At 41.0% G+C, this 21720-nt stretch overlaps 1 protein-coding gene across 3 annotated transcripts in view; it reads right to left on the bottom strand.

The window, feature by feature from the left end:
- PTER (phosphotriesterase related) overlaps positions 1-21720 on the bottom strand; it is an 80175-nt gene that overhangs the window by 39798 nt on the left and 18657 nt on the right. The gene's annotated exons all lie outside the window — the stretch shown is intronic.

Here is a 21720-nt window from a genome sequence, read left to right on the forward strand (position 1 = left end):
GTAAGAGACTCAATGAAACTAGAGATATGATCTCACTCATCATCCTGCCAAAGTCTGTCGCTTATAAATTGTTTAAGTTCACTGCAGCTCAAAGTGACATGCATGGTGTTAAATGTCCCCCAACCACTTCCACTGGGACTTCTCTGTCTGATTTAATCCCAGGCTCATCTACTGGAAGTTATTTCTTGATATTCAGTTCACATTTTTCTTTTGCTTAATTTTATCTCATTAGTCAGAGCTATGCTTCCTTGGATAATTCAACAATAATGTCCATTAAAAAAATTTCATAATCAATAACTTGTATCAGAAGTAGCCATATATCAGAACTGTTTCATTTGTAATTTTTCAGCTAAATTAAATATATTGTGATGACTGATCATTCCATGACTCACTTACTAGCCACATGATGCCAGGTCCACTGTGTCAAAACTGGAAATATAAAAAGGAATACAGCAAAATTGACTATGACGATTTCACAGATTATTCCCCCAAAAACAGCTAGGAAGAGCATGTCTAGGCCTAATAATGAAAAAACAAAAACAAACAAACCTCTCCATTCTAGGTGTTTTATTTTGTCTAGAGCACACAGTCAGAAATACACTTCAAAAATACTTAAAAGCAAAAATTCTTAGGCTTAGTGAAAGCAACTGTGCATTCTCAAACGGAAATCAATTGTCTCTAAAAAGAACAAATGCCACTCTGTTTATCCTCTGTTTACTTTCATTTGTAACACAAATAAATCTGCACCACGTTTCTATCAGTGACAGCAAAGATCCCAATTCCACAGCTTTTCATTTCATAAGTGAAGGGGTTTCACTTGGAAAAAAGAAAGGATATCCTGAAAGTGATGCAGGTACACGGGCAAGGACAAAGCCACGGCCAGAGACAGAGTCCCACTGGAGCATCAACTAGACACATCCAAGGGATGGCAGAAAAAATCTACTGGGAACTGAGTAAAACGGAGTGTCCTTTGAAGCTCTCACATTGTTGCTTTTTTTTTTTCTCCTCTCCCATCTTTTTTTATTATAGTAAAATATATATGTTGTTGTTTAGTTGCTAAGTCATGTCTGACTCTCTTGCGATCACATGGACGACAGCCCACCAGGCTCCTCCATCCATGGGATTTCCTAGGCAAGAATACTGGAGTGGGTTGCCATTTCCTTCTCCAGGGGATATTCCTGACCCAGGGAATGAATTCCAGTCTCCTACATTGGCAGTCGGATTCTTCACCACTGAGCCACCTTTACTGTGCTTAGTCACTTGGTCATGTCGGACTCTCTGTGACCCCATGGACTGTAGCTCGCCAGGTTCCTCTGTCCATAGGGATTCTCCTGGCAAGAATACTGGAGTGGATTGCCAAGCCCTCCTTCAGGGGATCTTCCCAACCCAGGGATCGAACCCAGGGATCAAACCCAGGTCTCCCGCATTGCAGGTAGATTCTTTACCATTTGAGTCACCTGGAAAGCAGAAAATATATATAGCATACAATTTGCCATTTTAACAGTTTTGTGGGGTTTTTTTAATTTGTCTGTGTGGAGTCTTCATTGCGGCATGTAGGCTTTTTCTCTAGTTGCGGTACACTCAAGCTTCTCTAGTTGCAGCTCTTGAGTTGCAATCTTAGCTCCCCAAACAGGAATTGAACCCACATCTCCAGCATTGGAAGGTGGATTCTTAACCACTGGAACATAATTTTTAAATGTACAGTTCAGTGGCATTAATTACATTCACAATGTTTTGCAACCATCATCAGCTTCTGTTTCCAAAACTTTTTCATCACTCCAGACCAAACCTCTGTAAACATTAAGCAATAATTCCCCATTTTCTCTTTCCCCAAGACTCTGATAACTACTAACTGACTTTGTGTCCCAATGAGTTTAACTACTTTAAATATTTCATTAAATATTTGTTCTTTCACTTTGTTCCTTTAAATGAAATTCTGAAACCGTTTCCCCCCTTTGCCAGGAAACCACATCCCTTTGAGGATGGTCCTTTGTGACTTTCTGAGCATCAGTTTTCCCATCTGTAAATTACAGCAACAGTGCACATTTCATAGGCTGTCATTAGAATGAAATTAAATTATATAGCACGGGTAAAACGACCTGTCCAAGTGTCTGGCACCTTTGTTATGCTGACTTTGGAAACTCTTATATATGTCCTGCATTATTCCTTTTTAGAGTGGGAGGGGGGGTTCAGAAAGGGGAACTCATATACACCCGAGGTGGATTCATGTCAATGTATGGCAAAACCAACCAATATAATACTGTAAAATAATTAGCCTCCAATAAAAAAAAAAGTTATCATTTGGGGGCGCAGTGGGTATAGGACAAATTTGTAATGGGTACAGCGCATATGTAAGACAAGGTGAAAATAAAGATAGAGAAAGAGTAATACTGAGTTATGGGGCCACTTTATATCAAGCCACTGCAATCATCTGGAATCCAAGTGTTTGACATATATTTGTGTGCAATGCATAAAGGATTGATTTAGACTGTTTGACAGAGAACTTTAGGACTTGTGGCTAGCATGGCCATTAATTTTTGCTTGAGAATGCTCTTCTGCAAGTCAGGCTTCCAACAGCTAAATATTTCACATGGCGGTCATAACAGAAGATGTTTGTCTATTTATACAATCACTCTGTAGCTGCCAGTCACTACAGAGGGCAATATTTTCCACTGATGATGTCCAAGAACCCACTGTTCAATGCTTTATTCCTTGTGACTGGAGCTAGTTCCTTCAGCTGATGGAATCAAAGTACCATTTAATAATAGACTCAACGTTCCATATGGGTTCATTGGCTCTTTCCCTCCTTCCAGCTGGTGATCTTACAGATGTGTTCCTGGAGTATCTCTGGAGGCCAGAAACTTGGATAAATTGACAAAACACTGTTGCTTTTACTAGAAAAGTGCCAAACCACATATTTAATTGATATAGATTTGAAAGAGCAATGTTGGTAAGTTTCAAGCTCACAAACTGTGAGTCTTCATGAAAAAATAGCACTTAAGAAATGTCATCTCCTCCAGGAAATTCCTCTAACACTCTCAGGCAGAACTAGTTGGTTCTTCCTATGATCACATACAATGTAGCCATACTTAAAAGATAAGAAAAGATTAAAGAACAAAGTAGACTCAATACCACTTTAAGCTAGAATGTGTCTTTCAATGCAGTGATCCCCATCCTTGTTGGCACCAGGGACTGGTTTTGCAGAAGACAATTTTTCCATGGATGAAGGGGTGGGGTGGTGAGGTGGAAGGGATGGTTTGGGGATGATTCAAGTGCATTACATTTATTGGGCACTTTATTTCTGTTACTATTACATTGTGATACATAATGAAATAATTATACAACACCATAACACAGAATCAGATCATCAGGCCTTAGATTCTCATAAGGAGCCCTCAGCCTAGATGCTTTGCATGCATAGTTCACAGCAGGGTTTGGTCTGCTACCAGAGTCTAATGCTGACAGGCTAATCTGACAGGAGGTGGAGCTCAACTGGTAATGCGAGTGATGGGGAGTGGCTGTAAATGCAGAGAAACTTCACTTACTCACCCACTGCTCACCTCCTGATATGTGGCCCGGTTCCTAACCCTGCTGGTACAGGTCCATGGCCCAGGGGTTGAGGACCCCTGTTTTAGTGAGATTAAAGTATGCAGGTAGATTTCATAGTTTCTGTGCAGAAACTATGGGGATTCTATCTGGCAGCACTTTGGGGTCTATTTTCAGCCTGGAACTTGTTCTCTTCTTAATCGGCAGGCAAGGGGCTATTAATGGCCTTCTGCACAGAACACAGAAGACAATAAGTGCACGATAAAAGCTGCAGTGCACACCTGTGCAAATAGGAGTGATCTCCCCACCCCCCCAACCCCCCCGCACCACCCCCAACCTCCCCGCATCCCTCCAGCCCCAACCCCAGCCCCAACACAAAAAGTAGGCTTCTGGCATTTTACGGAAGACTTGCAAACGTCAGCGCTGCATACACCTGCCCAGAAGGTACTGGGGAAAGGGTTGTTGTTGGTGGTGGTGGTTTAGTCGATAAGTTGTCTCCAATTCTTGTGACCCCATGGACTGTAGCCTGCCAGGCTCCTCTGTCCATGGAATTCTCCAGGCAAGAATACTGAAGTGGGTTGCCATTTCCTTCTCTGGGAGGGGAGAGGGTTAGCCAGAGCTATAAACACAATTGCCACAGGATTTTTGTACTTCACATATGAAATCTGAACAGTCAGAGAGACTGAGAAAAGGCTGCACTTACTATTAGAGCCCAGTCAAAGGAAATAGCACTACCATTTCCAATGGGTATGGAGTCGAGAGAGAGAGAGAGAGATAAAAAGAGCATAGAACATTAAAGAAAAAAAAAAAAAAAGAACAGACTCAGAGAACGGCACTACACCATTGAGCTGGAAACTAGAGACAATATGTAGGCTCAGTCTTCTTTGAAAATATATGCGTCAATGAACTTTTATAAAATATAGAGTAAATAGGCCTAATTATTAGACTTGGGAGGTAAGTTGGTAGTTTGGGAGCAATTTAGTTTTGTTTCATTGAAATTGTGCCACATGCTTTCACCCTTGTCATTATGCTTAAGATTTTCTGTCTACCTAGAGTGAGATCCATTTCAGTTATATTTCATATTTCAAAGTAGGACTTCTAGAACTCTGAATATTTTACATATGCCTGAGTGGAATTTCTTTAATGGCAATGCACTGCCCTTATGTCTTCTGTGCCAGGTACTAGACTAAATTGGAGATACACAATTATAATTCTAGAAGCAATGGTGAAATTGGAAAGTTGATGTTTGGTGAATTGATTTTCAGTTCACTTCTTCAACAACTTTTTAAGTTTTAAGCTCTGCCTTCCTCAGTGATCAATGCAAAGAAATAAAGGAAAACAACAGAATGGGAAAGACTAGAGATCTCTTCAAGAAAATTAGAGATACCAAGGGAACATTTCATGCAAAGATGGGCACAATAAAGGACAGAAATGGTATGGACCCGAAAGAAACAGAAGATATTAAGAAGAAGTGGCAAGAATACACAGAAGCACTGTACAAAAAAGATCTTCATTCCCCAGAAAATCACAATGGTGTGATCACTCACCTAGAGCCAGACATCCTGAAATGCAAAGTCAAGTGGGCCTTAGGAAGCATCACTATGAGCAAAGCTACTGGAAGTGATGGAATGTCAGTTGAGCTAATTGAAATCCTAAAAGATGATACTGTTAAAGTGCTGCACTCAATAATGCCAGCAAATTTGGAAAACTCAGCAGTGGCCACAGGACTGGAAAAGGTCAGTTTTCATTCCAATCCCAAAGAAACGCCATGCCAAAGAATGCTCAAACTACTGCACATTTGCACTCATCTCACACGCTAGGAAAGTAATGCTCAAAATTCTCCAAGCCAGGCTGCTTCAACTCTACATGAACCATGAACTTCCAGATGTTCAAGCTAGATTTAGAAAAGGCAGAGGAACCAGAGATCAAATTACCAACACCCTTTGGATCACTGAAAAAGCAACAGAGTTCCAGAAAAACATCTATTTCTGCTTAATTGACTATATCAAAACCTTTGACTGTGTGGATCACAACAACCTGTGAAAAATTCTTCAAGAGATGGGAATACCAGACCACCTGACCTGCCTCTTGAGAAACCTGTATGCAGGTCAGGAAGCAACAGTCAGAACTGGACATGGAACAATAGACTTGTTCCAAATCAGGAAAGGAGTATGTCAAGGCTGTATATTGTCACCCTGCTTATTTAACTTATATGCAGAGTACATCATGCGAAATTCTGGGCTGGATGAAGCACAAGCTGGAATCAAGATTGCTGGGAGAAATATCAATAACCTCAGATATGCAGATGACACCACCCTTATGGCAGAAAGTGAAGAGGAACTCAAAAGCCTCTTGATGAAAGTGAAAGAGGAGAGTGAAAAAGTTGGTTTAAAACTCAACATTCAGGAAACGAAGATTATGGCATCTGGTCCCATCACTTCATGGCAAATAGATGGGGAAACAATAGAAACCATGACAGACTTTATTTTTTTGGGCTCCAAAATCACTGCAGATGGTGTCTTCAGCCATGAAATTAAAAGACTCATCCTCCTTGAAAGAAAAGCTATGACCAACTTAGACAGCATATTAAAAAGCAAAGACATTACTTTGCCAACAAAGGTCTAGTCAAAAGCTATGGTTTTTCCAGTAGTCATGTATGGATGTGAGAGTTGTAGTATAAAGCTGAGCGCCGAAGAATTGATGCTTTTGAACTGTGGTGTTGGAGAAGACTCTTGAGAGTCCCTTGGACTGCAAGGAGGTCCAACCAGTCCATCTTAAAGAAATCAGTCCTGAATATTCATTGGAAGGACTGATGCTAAAGCTGAAACTGGAATATTTGGCCACCTGATGCGAAGAACTGACTCATTGGAAAAGACCCTGATGCTGGGGAAGATTGAAAGCAGAAGGGGACGACAAAGATGGAAATGGTTGGATGGCATCACTGACTCAATGGACATGAGTTTGAGCAAACTCTGGGAATTGGTGATGGACAGGGAAGCCTCGTGTGCTGTAGTCCATGGGATCACAAAGAGTCAGACAGGACTGGGCAACTGAACTGAACTGACTGAATAAATCTCTTGGTCCATCTCACTTAGAGTTGTTTCCTTTCCCTAATCAAACCCTAACAGATTAAAAAAAAAAAAAAGGGAAATCATTTCAGAGTTTTGTGGGAGAAGATATGATCTGAATAACCTGGCAACTATGTGGAGAATGGACAGAAGGGTGGCCAGTGTGCCTGCAGAGACCAGTGGGGTGTTGGTAGAATCTGGAAAAAATGAGGTAGTGGCTTTGTCTGAGCTTGACACCAATGGAGATGGTGAGACAGCAGAAGCAGAAAGAAGTACAGCAGATGAAAGTTTCTCACTGGCCTTGCTGATGCTATAAAAGAATCCCCCAAATAAATGGGCTCCTTAGAGAAAAGTGCCGTCTGATGGAAATGTGTGGGCACTTCTATTTTTTATGGGTGACATCATACAGAGCAGCAGTGCTCCATAAAAACTGCACTTACAGCTGACATTTGATTTGTGACTAAAATATTTTGAACATCACCTAATACTTTTTCAAGCTTGTTTGAATACTTCCATCATGTGCAAGTTCAAGCCTTTGACACACCTCCTCTCAGACAGCATCGGTCGGGTGGCTGAACAATAGTGACACAAGGAATCTCTCTTCACACACGTCACTGCATGTCCACTTACCCAAATATTTATGGTTAAGTGGCTCTACTGTGTGGAGATTTATAAGTTTTCCTATTAAACGCTGTCCAAAGATCAATAGCCATGCCTGAATAAAGAAAAAGAAATCTGACAACCTCAGTACGCACAGCAGTAACCGGACCCAGTAAGCTCTTCAAACTGTGACATAAATAAAACAAAGCCATGGACTTCCTTTGGTGGTCCAGGGGTTGGGACTCTGGGCTTCCACTGCAGGGGGCACAGGTTCAATGCCACATGCTGTGCAGTGAGGCCAAAAAATAGAAATGGAAAAAAAAAAACAGGGATACAAATGAGCAACTTGTATCTGGAATTCAAAGGAAAATGGTGGGTTTCATCCCCCAATTTCTTTTTTCTATTTGACTAAGAAAGTAAAAGAGACAAATTGGAGATATTTCCACATCTGAAACAACAGATATGAAGATGGCAGCAGAGATGTACCCAAGGTGTGTGACATTCCTAGAAAAATTTGGTCACAGACGGGTGTGCTTGGCAAAGGGACCCTTCTCTAGGTCAGCTCCGCCCTTCCGGATCCTGTGCTCCTTAATGCGAACAGTTCCTCTAAACTGATAAATCATTCACGTGATTATTAAACTCAGAAATTACATGGGGCTCTTGACTAAAGGGATAGAGCCTGTAGCTTTATTGATTCTAATTTAGTCAGACATGTGCTAACTGGTCAACTCTTCAAGTCACACACACTATAGCTATGATAAATCATACCACTGGTTTCTTGAATCTATTACCTGTTTAGGCAAGAAATAGAAAATATATTCCCCTCAACTGGAAAAGACCCTGATGCTAGGAAGGATTGAAGGCAGCAGGAGAAGGGGGCAACAGAGGATGAGATAGTTGGATGCTATCACCAACTCAAGGGGCATGGGTTTGAGCAAACTCCAGGAGATAGTGAAGGACAGGGAAGCCTGGTGTCCTGCAGTCCATGGGGTCGCAAAGAGTTGGACACAACTTAGCAACTGAACAGCAACAATATAAGAAAGGGAGAGAGGAGGGGTGTATGGGAGAGGGAGGAAGAGAGGAAAAAAGTAGTTCTTTCTACTGAGGCCAAAATACAATATTGCTTAGTACTTATTGTTGTAATATAATAGTTGTGCAATGTTGGCAAAATGCTGTCTGCAGAACTGAACGGATCTTCGTGTTTTTCTTCATTTGAAAAACAAAGATCTTAACTCATCTTAGCCCTTCTCATTCACAGAAGAAGTTTCCACATTCAGTGCTGAGAATGTTTGATGTAAACTTTTTGATTTTGCTAACATATACTCTTGGAAGTGAAACATAGGACACTGGATGCAATAGTTAGAACTTCTTTTTCTTTGTAATGAACTTTCTGAGGTGAAGTTAGTGCTCAGCTTATTATAGAGGATTTTTTTTTTTTCTTCTGTGGATTCCCAGCACTAGGTTGTCTCTTGGAAACAGCAATATTTTGAGCAAATTGCACAGCTGGTCCTTAACTGGATTTAGTCATTAGGAGTCTTAAAATTTGTGTTACTTTTAATTCCTGGCAAATTAATGTCTTAACCACAAAACATCTCTATTCCTCACACAATTTCATCTGGGAGGCTGTGTTTGAGGTGGCTTGATTTAATTGGAAGAACAGTTTGGTTAGTGTCAAAGCTCTTGGCTCTGCCACTAAACAGCTGTGTGACTTTGGGCAGATAACTTCACACTCTTGAGTCTGTTTCCCCATCTGTGAAATGAAGGGGTTGACTAGATGACTTCTAGATGACATCCATATTTTGGTGATAGCCCTGAACTTGAAATGGATATTACTGACTTTCTAGAGATCATTATCCATGAAGATAGTACTTTTTTAAACATTTTGTAACATTTAAAAAAATGTATGTTTTACATAGATATGCATGCGCTAAGCCACTCAGCCATGTCCAGCTCTTTACTACCCCATGGACTGTAGCCTGCCAGGCTTCTCTGTCCATGGGACTCTCCAGGCAAGAATACTGGAGTGGATATATATGCAAACATGCATACATATAATAAGAAAGTGAAAGAATGAACTTCATTAAATATCAGTGCAATTCATTCTCTATGAATAAAGGCTGTATTTTAAGAATGATTTTTCAAATGTACATTTTAGGGAGTTCCCTGGAAGTCTAGAGGTTAGGACTTGTCACTGACATGAGCCTGGGTTCAGTCCCTGGCTGGGGAAGTAAGATACCACAAACCTTGTTGCCAAAACCAAAAAATGTACATTTTATATACATGTGAATACTTACATACATGAGAGAGAGTCAGAGACAGAGAATTAATTAATTTCAGTTTCATCTACTGTTCAGCTTAAGAGAGGACTCTCCAGGAGGCTAGGAGGGATGGATGATTTGAAAGGACCCCAAACTTGAAGTTCTGGCTCCAATGTTTCCTACCTGTGTAATTGTGAAAAATTTTAAAGCTTACAGTGAGCTAATATTTTGGTCTCCTCACTTGAAAACTGTGGTGGATCTGCCTGATCTACTGCTTAATATTTGAAACGAAAAGCAAATAAGATGGTACCCAAAAGCATTATGTAAATTATAAAGCACCAGACAAATGTCGCGAATTATTATTATTATTTGCCCAACTGTATCTTTTCCAAATAGTTGCTGAGTATCCTTAGGCAAATGAACCTAAACTTGCTCTCTTAAAAAAAAAAACACTAACAATAAGATTGGAGTTGATGAATCAAACTGAGACTAATTTGCTTATAAAGGAATTCCTTCACTTGAGGCCCATGATTGTTAAAAGCAGATTGACTGTTGGAATTGACATCACAACTCACTGGGCTTTTGGAAATGACTGACTGAAGTGATTACAGCTACAGGAGGTCATCATTATCCACGGATAACTGGTCCCAGAAATGCCTCTTTAAATGAAGGCACTGCACACTGTGTGTTAGCTGGTCTCCATAGCTGGCTTTCAGTGAACTGTGTTTTCCAATATTCACACACTTGTGCAGCCTGTTTCTAGGCTCAACCTGAGCTGGTCTGAGATTGGCTTTAACCAACAGAATGTGGCAGTAATGATGCTATATCAGTTGGGGACTCACATTTTTGGAAGTAGCTTCTGTTTTTGTGATTTGGGAAATCTTGAGCTACAATGTAAGAAGTCTGGCTACCCTCTCGTGTGGAGAAGGAGAGACCCTAAGGCTACATATATAGTGCAAGAGGCTTACCCCACCCCATCATCCCACTGAGCTCAGCCTTGTGGCTGTCTCTGGAAGGTACCAGATGAATGAGTTGTCTTGAAACTTCTAACCCAGCTAAGATCCCACCTGACTGCTGGCCCAGCTGTAGCCAACCCAGCACAGTCTGGCTAACCCACAGGGTTATGATTATGCAAGATAATCAAACGGCTGTTATTTAAAACCTGTGTTTTGGGGGGATGGTTTGTTACACAGCAGTGGGTAATCAAAATACACAGAGACCAACATTGAATAACAAGTCATATTTAAAGGACTTGATTAAAATTTCAAATTAGAAACACAAAAAATTATTTAAAAAATTCAATATTATAGATAGGTCCTAGTTCTTAGAATGAAAAAATTAATTGAATGTTGGATTTGGGGAAAGAAGGCATGTAATTTTTTTGATGAAATTCAGTTCAGTTCAGTTGCTCAGTCGTGTCTGACTCTCTGCGACCCCATAGACTGCAGCATGCCAGGCTTCCCTGTACATCACCAACTCCTAGAGAAACTCAAACTCAAGTTCCTTGAGTCAGTGATGCCATCCAACCATCTCATCCTCTGTCGTCCCCTTCTCCTCCTGCCTTCAATCATTCCCAGCATCAGGGTCTTTTCAAATCAATCAGTTCTTCACATCAGGTGGCCAAAGTATTGCAGTTTCAGCTTCAGCATCAGTCCTTCCAATGAATATTCAGTACTGATCTCCTTTAGAATGGACTGGTTGGACCTCCTTGCAGTCCAAGGGACTCTCAAGAGTCTTCTCCAACACCACAGTTCAAAAGCATCAATTCTTCAGCGCTCAGCTTTCTTTATAGTCCAAATCTCACATCCATACATGACTACTGGAAAAACCATAGCCTTGACTAGACGGACTTTTGTTGGCAAAGTAATGTCTCTGCTTTTTAATATGCTGTCTAGGTTGGTCATAACTTTTCTTCCAAGGAGAAAGTCTCTTTTAATTTCATGGGTACAGTCACCATCTGCAGTGATTTTGGAGCCCCCAAAAATAAAGTCTATCATAGTTTCCATTGTTTCCCCACCTATTTGCCATGAAATGATGGGACCAGATGCCATGATCTTAGTTTTCTGAATGTTGAGCTTTAAGCCAACTTTTTCACTCTCCTCTTTCACTTTTATCAAGAGGCTCTTTAGTTCTTCTCCATTTTATGCAATAAGTGTGGTGTCATCTGCATATCTGAGGTTACTGAGGTTTCTCCCAGCAATCTTGATTCCAGCCTGTGCTTCATCCAGCCCAGAATTTCTCATGATGTACTCTGTATATAAGTTAAATAAGCAGGGTGACAATATACAGACTTGGCGTACTCATTTCCCAATTTGGAACAAGCCTGTTGTTCCATGTCCAGTTCTGACTGTTGCTTCTTGACCTTCAGATTTCTCAAGAGGCAGGTCAAGTGGTCTGGTATTTTCATCTCTTTAAGAATTTTCCACAGTTTTTTGTGGTCCACACAGTCAAAGGCTTTGACATAGTCAATGAAGCAGAAGTAGATGTTTTTCTGGAATTCTCTTGCTTTTTCAGTGATCCAAAGGGTGTTGGAAATTTGATCTCTGGTTCCTCTGCCTTTCCTAAATCTAGCTTGAACATCTGGAAGTTCATGGTTCATGTACAGTTGAAGCCTGGCTTGGAGAATTTTGAGCATTACTTTCCTAGCGTGTGAGATGAGTGCAATTGTGCAGTAGTTTGAACATTCTTTGGCATGGCGTTTCTTTGGGATTGGAATGAAAACTGACCTTTTCCAGTCCTGTGGCCACTGCTGAGTTTTCCAAATTTGCTGGCATATTGAGTGCAGCACTGTCACAGCATCATCTTTTACGATATGAAAGAGCTCAACTGGCATTCCATCCCTTCCACTAGTTTTGTTCATAGTGATGCTTCCTAGGCCCACTTGATTTGCATTCCAGGATGTCTGGCTCTAGGTGAGTGATCACACCATCTTGTTTTTCTGAGTCATGAAGATCTTTTTCATATAATTCTTCTGTGTATTCTTGCCACCTCTTCTTAATATCTTCTACTTCTGTTATACCATTCTCCATACCATTTCTGTCCTTTATTTTGCCCATCTTTGCATGAAATGTTCCCTTGGTATATCTCATTTTCTTGAAGAGATCTCTAGACTTTCCCATTCTGTTTTCGGAATGCATTTTTTTTTTTCTTTCCCTTGCTATTCTTTGGAATTTAGGATTCAGATGGGTATATCTTTCCTATTCTCCTTTGCCTTTTGCTTCTCTTCTTTTTACAGCTATCTGTAAGGCCTCCTCAGACAAATATTTTGCCTTTTTGCATTTCTTTTTCTTGGAGAAGGTCTTGATCACTGCCTCCTGTACAATGTCACGAACCTCTGTCTATAGTGTTTTAGGCACTCTATCAGATCTAATCCCTTGAATCTATTTGTCACTTCCACTGTATACTCGTAAGGGGATATGATGATATTCTTTACATTTGCACCCCAGTGATGAAAAAGGTTATTTTTGCAAACATATTTCTGAAGATGGTTTCATTTTCTTTTTTTACCACAATCCTCCATTAACCAGTTTTATGCTTCATATTCTCTTTTGAAGCAGTCATCCTGATACTGAAAAAGGTCTAATTCTGTCACATCCTCATTTGTGTGGGTTTGTATATATCATAGGATTTGTGTGGGTATATATCGTAGGATTTCTCCAGTATCACTTTCCTCAACTTCATGATATAATGGCATCTCTTTTTTTTTTAACTTTCAATTTCAGTTTGCAATCTATTTGCATCTTATCCCTTGATATTTTTGACTATTTGTGCCAATCTACAGAGATGAAGAAAAAGATATTCAGATGCAAGGCAGGAACAGAAATTGGGATGATGGAAATAGGAATGCTTAAACGGGAACTAGTTTTTGAATGGTCAGTTCATTAGTGTATACATTTGGTTTATCTAAACCTGATAATGTTGGAGGGGGAGGGGTACTCATAGTGAATATATCACAGGATGAAATTCAAAAGTAGATCCCAGCAAATGTCACATTGCACTGAATTGACCTATGAAGGTAAGTGGCTCTATTTGACTATGTGCTGTGGGTGTGTGTGTAGTAGTAGCAGCAGTAGTAGTAGGGGAAAGGAGGAAATCTCTTTTCCTTAATAGCGTCAGTTCAGTTTAGTCACTCAGTCGTGTCCGACTCTTTGCAACCCCACGGACTGCAGCACGCCGGGCCTTCCTGTCCATCACCAGCTCCCGGAGTTTGCTCAAATTCATGTCCATTGAGTCGGTGATGCCACCCAACCATCTCATCCTCTGTTGTCCCCTTCTCCTCCCACCTTCAGGGTCTTTTCCAGTGAGTCAGCTCTTCACATTAGGTGGCCAAAGTATTGGTGCTTCAGCTTCAACATCAGTCCTTCCAATGAATATTCAGGACTGATTTCCTTTAGGATGGACTGGTTGGATCTCCTTGCAGTCCAAAGGACTCTCAAGAGTCTTCTCTAACACCACAGTTCAAAAGCATCAATTCTTCAGTGCTCAGCTTATTTTATAGTCCAAATCTCACATCCATACATGACTACTGGAAGAACCATAGCCTTGACCAGATGGACCTTTATTGGCAAAGTAATGTCTCTGCTTTTTAATATGCTGTCTAGGTTGGTCATCGGAGAAGGGAATGGCAACCCACTCCAGTACTCTTGGCTGGAAAATCCCATGGACGGAGGGGCCTGGTAGGCTGCTCCATGGGGTTGCTAGGAGTCGGACACAACTGAAGGGACTTCACAGCAGCAGCAGCAGGTTGGTTATAACTTTCCTTCCAAGGAGCAAGCGTCTTTTAACTTCACGGCTGCAGTTGCCATCTACAGTGATTTTGGAGCCCCCCAAAATAAAATCTGTCACTGTTTCCACTGTTTCCCCATCTATTTGCCATGAAATGATGGGACCAGATGCCATGATCTTCATTTTCTGAATGTTGAGCTTCAAGCGAACTTTTTCACTCTCCTCTTTCACTTTCATCAAGAGGCTCTTTAGTTCTTCTTCATTTTCTGCCATAAGGGTGGCGTCATCCGCATATTTGAGGTTATTGATATTTCTCCCGGCAATCTTGATTCCAACTTGTGCTTCATCATAGTGTAAACTTCCCTAAAAATCTGTTCCTGTCTTCCTTTTTTGGAGCATAATTGCCTGACAGTGTGGTATTAGTTTCTGTTGTACCACAAACGGAATCAGATGTATGTATACATACATCCCCTCGCTGTTAACTTCTCTCCCACCACTCTATGTCATCACAGAGCATGGAGCTGAGGTCCCTGTGCTACACAAATGAGTCAGAAAAACAAATATCGTATATTAACACTCACACACCCACACACATACACACACACACACTCACACACATGTGGAATCTAGACAAATGGTACATGTGAACCTATTTGTGGGGCAGGAATAGAGACACGGACATAGCGAACGGACTTGTGGACAGAGGGGGAAGGAGAGGGTGGGATGAACCGAGAGAGTACAGCTGACATACATACACACTAGCGTGTGTAAAATAGATGGTTGGTGGGAAGCTGCTGTACAGCACAGGGAATCTCTCTTTTATCCCCTGGACTTATATAGTATCTAGGATGTAATCTGCACCTGTGAAAGTAGACTGAACTGAATAGAGAGAAAATCATTTGTTTGTGCATTAAAGAATGAGTGAAACAGGAAAAAGTTTCATGAATAAAGGAAAATTTACTCTGTCTGTGATTCCAGTAAGATTCCCCCCTCCTCCACTTTTCATTTTACTTTGCAAAAGGAAAGGGCACATACTATGTAGAAATCCCAATGGATTATCCCACAAATAACTACTTTCCTTTTATATACAAACAAATGTGACAGTCTAGTTTCAATTATGCCTTCTTAGTGAGAAATGAAGACAGCAGTGGCTACATACATAAAATTCTCAAGCCTACAAACTAAACCTCAAGCATGTTATATTTTAAAAAAATAATTTCCAGTGAATACAGCATAATAGAAAACTGTCCAAATTTCAAATAGCTGTCCAAATATCAAATAGCTAAGATATTTATTTGAAATTACTACTGCCAGATAATCCCCAAAATGTGGTGGCAGAGAGGGGAGCTTGATTTCAATTTTTTTGCAAACAGTGCTTAATAATTAAAGTATGTAGGGACTTTTCTCGGAGAAGGCAACAGCAAGCCACTCCAGTACTATTGCCTGGAAAATCCCATGGATGGAGGAGCCTGGTGGGCTGCAGTCCATGGGGTCGCTGGGGGTCGGACACGACTGAGCGACTTCACTTTCACTTTTCACTTTCACACATTGGAGAAGGAAATGGCAACCCACTCCAGTGTTCTTGCCTGGAGAATCCCAGGGACGGGAGAGCCTGGTGGGCTTCCGTCTATGGGGTCGCACAGAGTCGGACACGACTGAAGTGACTCAGCAGGGACTTTTCTGGTGGTTCAGTGGTCAAGAATCCACCTTGCAATGCATGGGACGCAGGTTCAATCCCTTGTCAGTGACCTAAGATCTCACATGCCGCCGTCAACCAAGCCCACATGCCCCAACTAGAGAGTCCTCACACTGCAATGAAAGATCTCACATGCTACAACTAAGACTTGATGCAACAAATAACTAAATAAAAATATTTTTTTAAAAAAGTATTCAAAATATATACCACATTTAAGGAACATAACTTCCATCTGCAACGCAGGAAACACAGATAACCATTTGAAAATTTTCATAGAAATCTAGCATCACATTGGGAAAAAAAAAGCCTTCCAGTATAAATGACAACTGAGTCCTAAGAGTTAGCAGAAGTGCCACATTTTGGGGAACCCAGCAGAAAGCACCAGTTGGGAGATGGTTAAAACAAACCAAATGGTTTGTGAAAAATGAGTAATATGGTGAACATGGTGACACATGGCCCTCCTTTCTGTAACCTTGGCAGACTGAAAATTTGCCCAATTTTTCTGAGAAGTTTAGCAATATGCAGCTACGGTTTTTAAATGTTACAGTGTTTCTGGAGATCTGTCTTCAGGAAATATTTAGATACCTGTAAAAAATATTTATGCCCAAAGGTTTCTTTATGGCATTATTTTAAAGAGTGGTCAGAATAATAATATAGCAATGTTTCTCTATAATCTAGGCATATTTAATGATAGAATAAAATGCTCTTTTAACATGTGAAAAAAATACAAAACTGTAAATTTATGGCAAGTGTATATAGCCACATATATGTAGAGTTTAACTAGAAATACTAAAGTGTATTATGTATCTTTGGGCAGTAGATAGTGAAGATAAATTTTTTCTTTGCTGCAATTTAATGTTTTTTTCAAGCTATGAAAATAAAAAGCTCATCTGTTTTGTTAAGTTCATCTTACCCCCCCTTTTTTTTAGATCTCACATGTAAGCAATATCATATGATATTTGTCCTTCTCCGACTTACTTCACTCAGTATGATAATCTCTAGGTCCATCCATGTCACTGCAAATGGAAAATAGATTTGATAATGTCTCTTCCTCCTTTAAAAATCCCCTAAAAGTTTCCCATTGCCCTTAGGAAAAAATCCAAAATACTCGGCATGACCTGTAAAGCATGGTATGATCTAGTTCCTGTCTACCTCTCCAGTCATTTCACGCTACCCCACCCATTCACTCCAGCCATTCTCCCCCGTGGCCTTTCAGTTACTCAAAAAGGCCAAACTCTTCACCTCAAGATCTTCCTACAGCTCTAAGATTTGTGTTGTTTTCTCCCTCACTGATTTTGTGACATAACTCTCAACCCAATGTCATTTTCTTAGATGGCTTCTCTATTTTCAGGTTCGTGTGGTCCTGAGGGCGCCTGAGAATTCCTGAGGGTATTCTCCTCACCCCTTCCTTGCCACAGTGCACTTCAGGTACCTTCTCCCATCATCCACCTCTCTCCAGAAACCTCCACAAATTAACCTTTAGTTTCTCCATTCTTAAAAAAAAAAAAAAAGCCGGTTATCAGATTCCTTTAATATTTATTGCATATCCCTTAAGTGCAAACCCTGGTGCTTGGCAGGTAGAGCTTGTGAGAAGTACTCAAAATGCTTGCACCTATCTCAAAGTCTTTGATTGTGTGTCTGCCTCTATTTTTCCTGAGATGACAAACCCAGCCTACTCCCCCTCACTTCCTTAATCCGTTTCCTCTCCTGACTAACTTGTACAAGGCCTTCAGGAGGCAGTTTTCACATCATTTCAGGCTGGAAGCTTTTCCTGATGTTCCTCCCTGTTGCTCAAGCAATCTGGGTAAGATGCCCACTTGAGGTGCCCTCATGTCTGAGGTTACCCTTGAAACTCACTGCTTGTCTCAGTGTCTGTCCATCAGACTTTGAGCTTCTTGAGGACACAGTCCATGTCTTATCTCTCAGTTTGCAGCCCCTGACAGTGTCTGGCACATAGAGGTACTTAATTAATAATTACATGCTTGCTGGTTTTAATCCAGCCTTTTTCCATTAAGGATTTGAGGTAACTTACACAAAAGACACATAACACAAAGAAAACAAATATTAAAGCCAAAACAAGGAAATAATAAGCAGAAGTAGAATTAGGACCAGAAGAGAACAACAGGTTTGTGGTTGTCAGAAAATGGCTAAAAAGTTTCTCCCTGGAATATTTATAAATACATATGTGATACAGGTAATTCTGAGATCATAGCATGTCCCTTTTACGACATATCACATTCAGTCAGTTCAGTCGCTCAGTCGTATCCGACTCTTTGCGACCCCATGAATCACTGCACGCCAGGCCTCCCTGTCCATCACCAACTCCCGGAGTTCACTCAAACTCATGTCCATCGAGTCGGTGATGCCATCCAGCCATCTCATTCTCTGTCGTCCCCGTCTCCTCCTGCCCCCAATCCCTCCTAGCATCAGAGTCTTTTCCAGTGAGTCAACTCGTCGCATGAGGTGGCCAAAGTATTGCAGTTTCAGCTTTAGCATCAGTCCTTCCAATGAACACCCAGGATTGATCTCCTTTAGAATGGACTGGTTGGATTTCCTTGCAGTCCAAGGGACTCTCAAGAGTCTTCTCCAGCACCACAGTTCAAAAGCATCAATTCTTCGGCAATCAGCTTTCTTCATGGTCCAACTCTCACATCCATACATGACCACGGGAAAAACCATAGCCTTGACTAGACGGACGTTGCTTGGCAAAGTAATGTCTCTGCTTTTTAATATACTATCTAGCTCAGTCATAACTTTCCTTCCAAGGAGCAAGCGTCTTTTAATTTCATGGCTGCAATCAGCATCTGCAGTGATTTTGGAGCCCAAAAAAATAAAGTCTGACCCTGTTTCCACTGTTTCCCCATCTCTTTCCCATGAAGTGATGGGACCAGATGCCATGATCTTTGTTTTCTGAACGTTGAGCTTCAAGCTAGCCTTTTCACTCTCCTCTTTCACTTTCATCAAGAGGCTTTTGAGTTCCTCTTCACTTTCTGCCATAAGGGTGGTGTCATCTGCATATCTGAGGTTATTGATATTTCCCCCAGCAATCTTGATTCCAGCTTGTGCTTCTTCCAGCCCAGCGCTCCTCATGATGTACTCTGCATAGAAGTTAAATAAGCAGAGGGACAATATACAACCTTGATGCACTACTCCTTTTCCTATTTGGAACCAGGCTGTTGTTCCATGTCCAGGTCTAACTGTTGCTTCCTGACCTGCATACAGGTTTCTCAAGACTGAAATTTATTTAAAAGTATGGGAAATGTTTTCCCCAAAGTTTGGGAGCTATGAATTTTGATGCCATGTTTGTTTTTCTAACATTCCTATATCTTTGCCTTCCAAGTTCTCAGAATATAGCAAATATGCCATTGTAGCTTAATCCTTCTGCACCCCATGCAATACTACATAGGAATACACGTACTTAAAAAATAACTTTCCCTTATGAAATAAAAGCAAGACTCTTGAACATACAAAAAAAAAAAATCAAGTGGCTTTATCTTCAAGGATGTTCCTGCCTGAATTGGTAGACACCAAATATAAATCAGGCAACTAAAAATACTTAGTAAAATTGCTACAAGTGATTCATAGTAGTAGCCACTCCTTTATAAGGACTAAAACTGGATAACATCTCTTACAACTATTTTTTTTTTTTAATACATAGGCCATCCACACTAATTTCTCTTTAGGACAGCTGAACTTCAAAATAATTTTCCTGGAATCCCAGAAAGTCTTTCTGTTGCACAAATACCTATCTATCTAAAAGGTATGACCCACAAAATCATCTCTGGCCATGTATTTTAAAGACAACACAGTAGACTGTCTTAGTATCTATGTCTTTAGACACAGAAGAGTCTTGAGTTTCACTATCCTGCTTAGCTAGTTCAGACTTAAAGACTCAGTACCAGGTACGTGCTTTTAGATTGTTAGGCTTAGCCTGTTTGGTGTAAAAAGGTAGTCTTGCAGAAAAAGGTCAAGGAGAGCCAGAGGACTCTTCACCTGAATCTAGCCTTGTCTTATTCTAGAGACTTCCTAAACACGATCTGTTGTCTACCTGGATACCTGTATGAGACAATGCCACCCATGCTTGAGGAAGAGGTACTGATGTGCTCAGTCATGGCTGACTCTTTGCAACCCCATGGACTGTAGTCTGCCAGGTTCCTCTGTCCATGGAATTTTCCAGGTAAGAATACTGGAATGAGTTGTACACATAACTACCTTGGCTTTGATAACTACTTTAATTCCATTCCCACACATGGAGAAGTAGATACCACCTCTGAGCAGTATTAGTTACAGGCAAGAAGCAGATGCCCAAAAAGTGTCTATACAGGGACTTCTCTGGCAGCCCAGAGGTTAGGAATCCATGCTTCCAATGCAGAGGGCATGGGTTCGATCCCTGATCGGGAACTAAGATCCCACATGCCGCATAGTGTGGCAAAAAATATATATATATATTTAAGTATCTGTTCAACCAATGAACAGTTTGAGCTCTACCCACCCTTCAGTTCCACCCTGATGGACTATAATTTCAGCCAAAAACAATCTGATGCTCTCATCAGCACTATGGCCTCTTTATCAGCTTGTGATCAGCTACTGTTATTTGTCTTGAAACAGTAAGAGAAGCAACTTTGATTTGTACGTTTGAGGGAATAATTTGAGCCTTTAGTTCTCAGAGCATTGAAAGGTGGCATAAAAGAGCTTGCTTTCCAAGCATCCACAAGTTTCACCTGCGTACATTTCAATTCAATGTCTGCTGAAGATGTTTGCTGAGGATCTACTATGTACAAAGGAGAAGGATACTGTGGCACACAAAGATGAAAAAGGAACACTTGTGCCTTAGGAAGCTGAAGCATTCCAACATAAGTGCGTGATACAGGGCGAGCTTCCAATGCCAGATTGCTATTTTCTGTGTATTAGTGGCACAGCTATGGTATAAAGCAGAGTGCAGTAAATGTTAGAAAAGAAGTACAGAGCAAGTGTCCTGGAGAGTACTGTCTGGACAATGTTCACCAGTGCTAGAGGGCCTGGAAGGGCTTCCTGGAGGAGGTGGCATTTAGGCAAGCCTGCAGAACATGAAGATTTTATCAAAAAGGTATTTGGGTAGCATGAGCAATGAAAGACATGTCTAGGAGTTTGTAAGCAATCTTTAGAGGCTCATACAAGGACTGAACAGCAGGTCTGTAGCCGAAAACACTACAGCATGGGCTAGCCTCAGAGGATGAGACTTGTATTAGGATGGTGATTAAATGGGCAGCGCAAGTAGGCTGAAATGCTGGAGACTGAAGGCTAGGATGAGTTAGGAAACAAAAGTGAATTTTCATTCTTCCTCAGAGATTTTAAGAGCAGGAGTACATTTCAGAGGAAAGGAATTCTGGATGAACATGGGCTTTTTTTTCTCCTCTAACTTGCAAAAGTGTTACAATGCTGCTGCTGCTGCTAAGTCACTTCAGTCGTGTCCGACTCTGTGTGACCCCATAGACGGAAGCCCACCAGGCTCCCCCATCCCTGGGATTCTCCAAGCAAGAACACTGAAGTGGGTTGCCATTTCCTTCTCCAATGTGTGAAAGTGAAGTCGCTCAGTCGTGTCCGACCCTTAGCGACCCCACGGACTGCAGCCTACCAGGCTCCTCCATCCATGGGATTTTCTAGGCAACAGTACTGGAGTGGCTTGCCATTGCCTTCTCCGGTTACAATGCTAGTTGCGTGGAAATACCTTTCCCAATCATAGTTTGAAAACACGATTGGAGATTTGAAAACCCGATTGGAAAGTCTTAAACACTGACTGAACACAGCATGACTTGAATACTCACTGACCTCTCAAACTTATTGATGG

The sequence above is a fragment of the Moschus berezovskii genome, chromosome 15 (genome assembly GCF_049115385.1).
Source record: "Moschus berezovskii isolate FMDL1 chromosome 15, NW_MosBer_1.0, whole genome shotgun sequence".
Taxonomy (NCBI): domain Eukaryota; kingdom Metazoa; phylum Chordata; class Mammalia; order Artiodactyla; family Moschidae; genus Moschus; species Moschus berezovskii.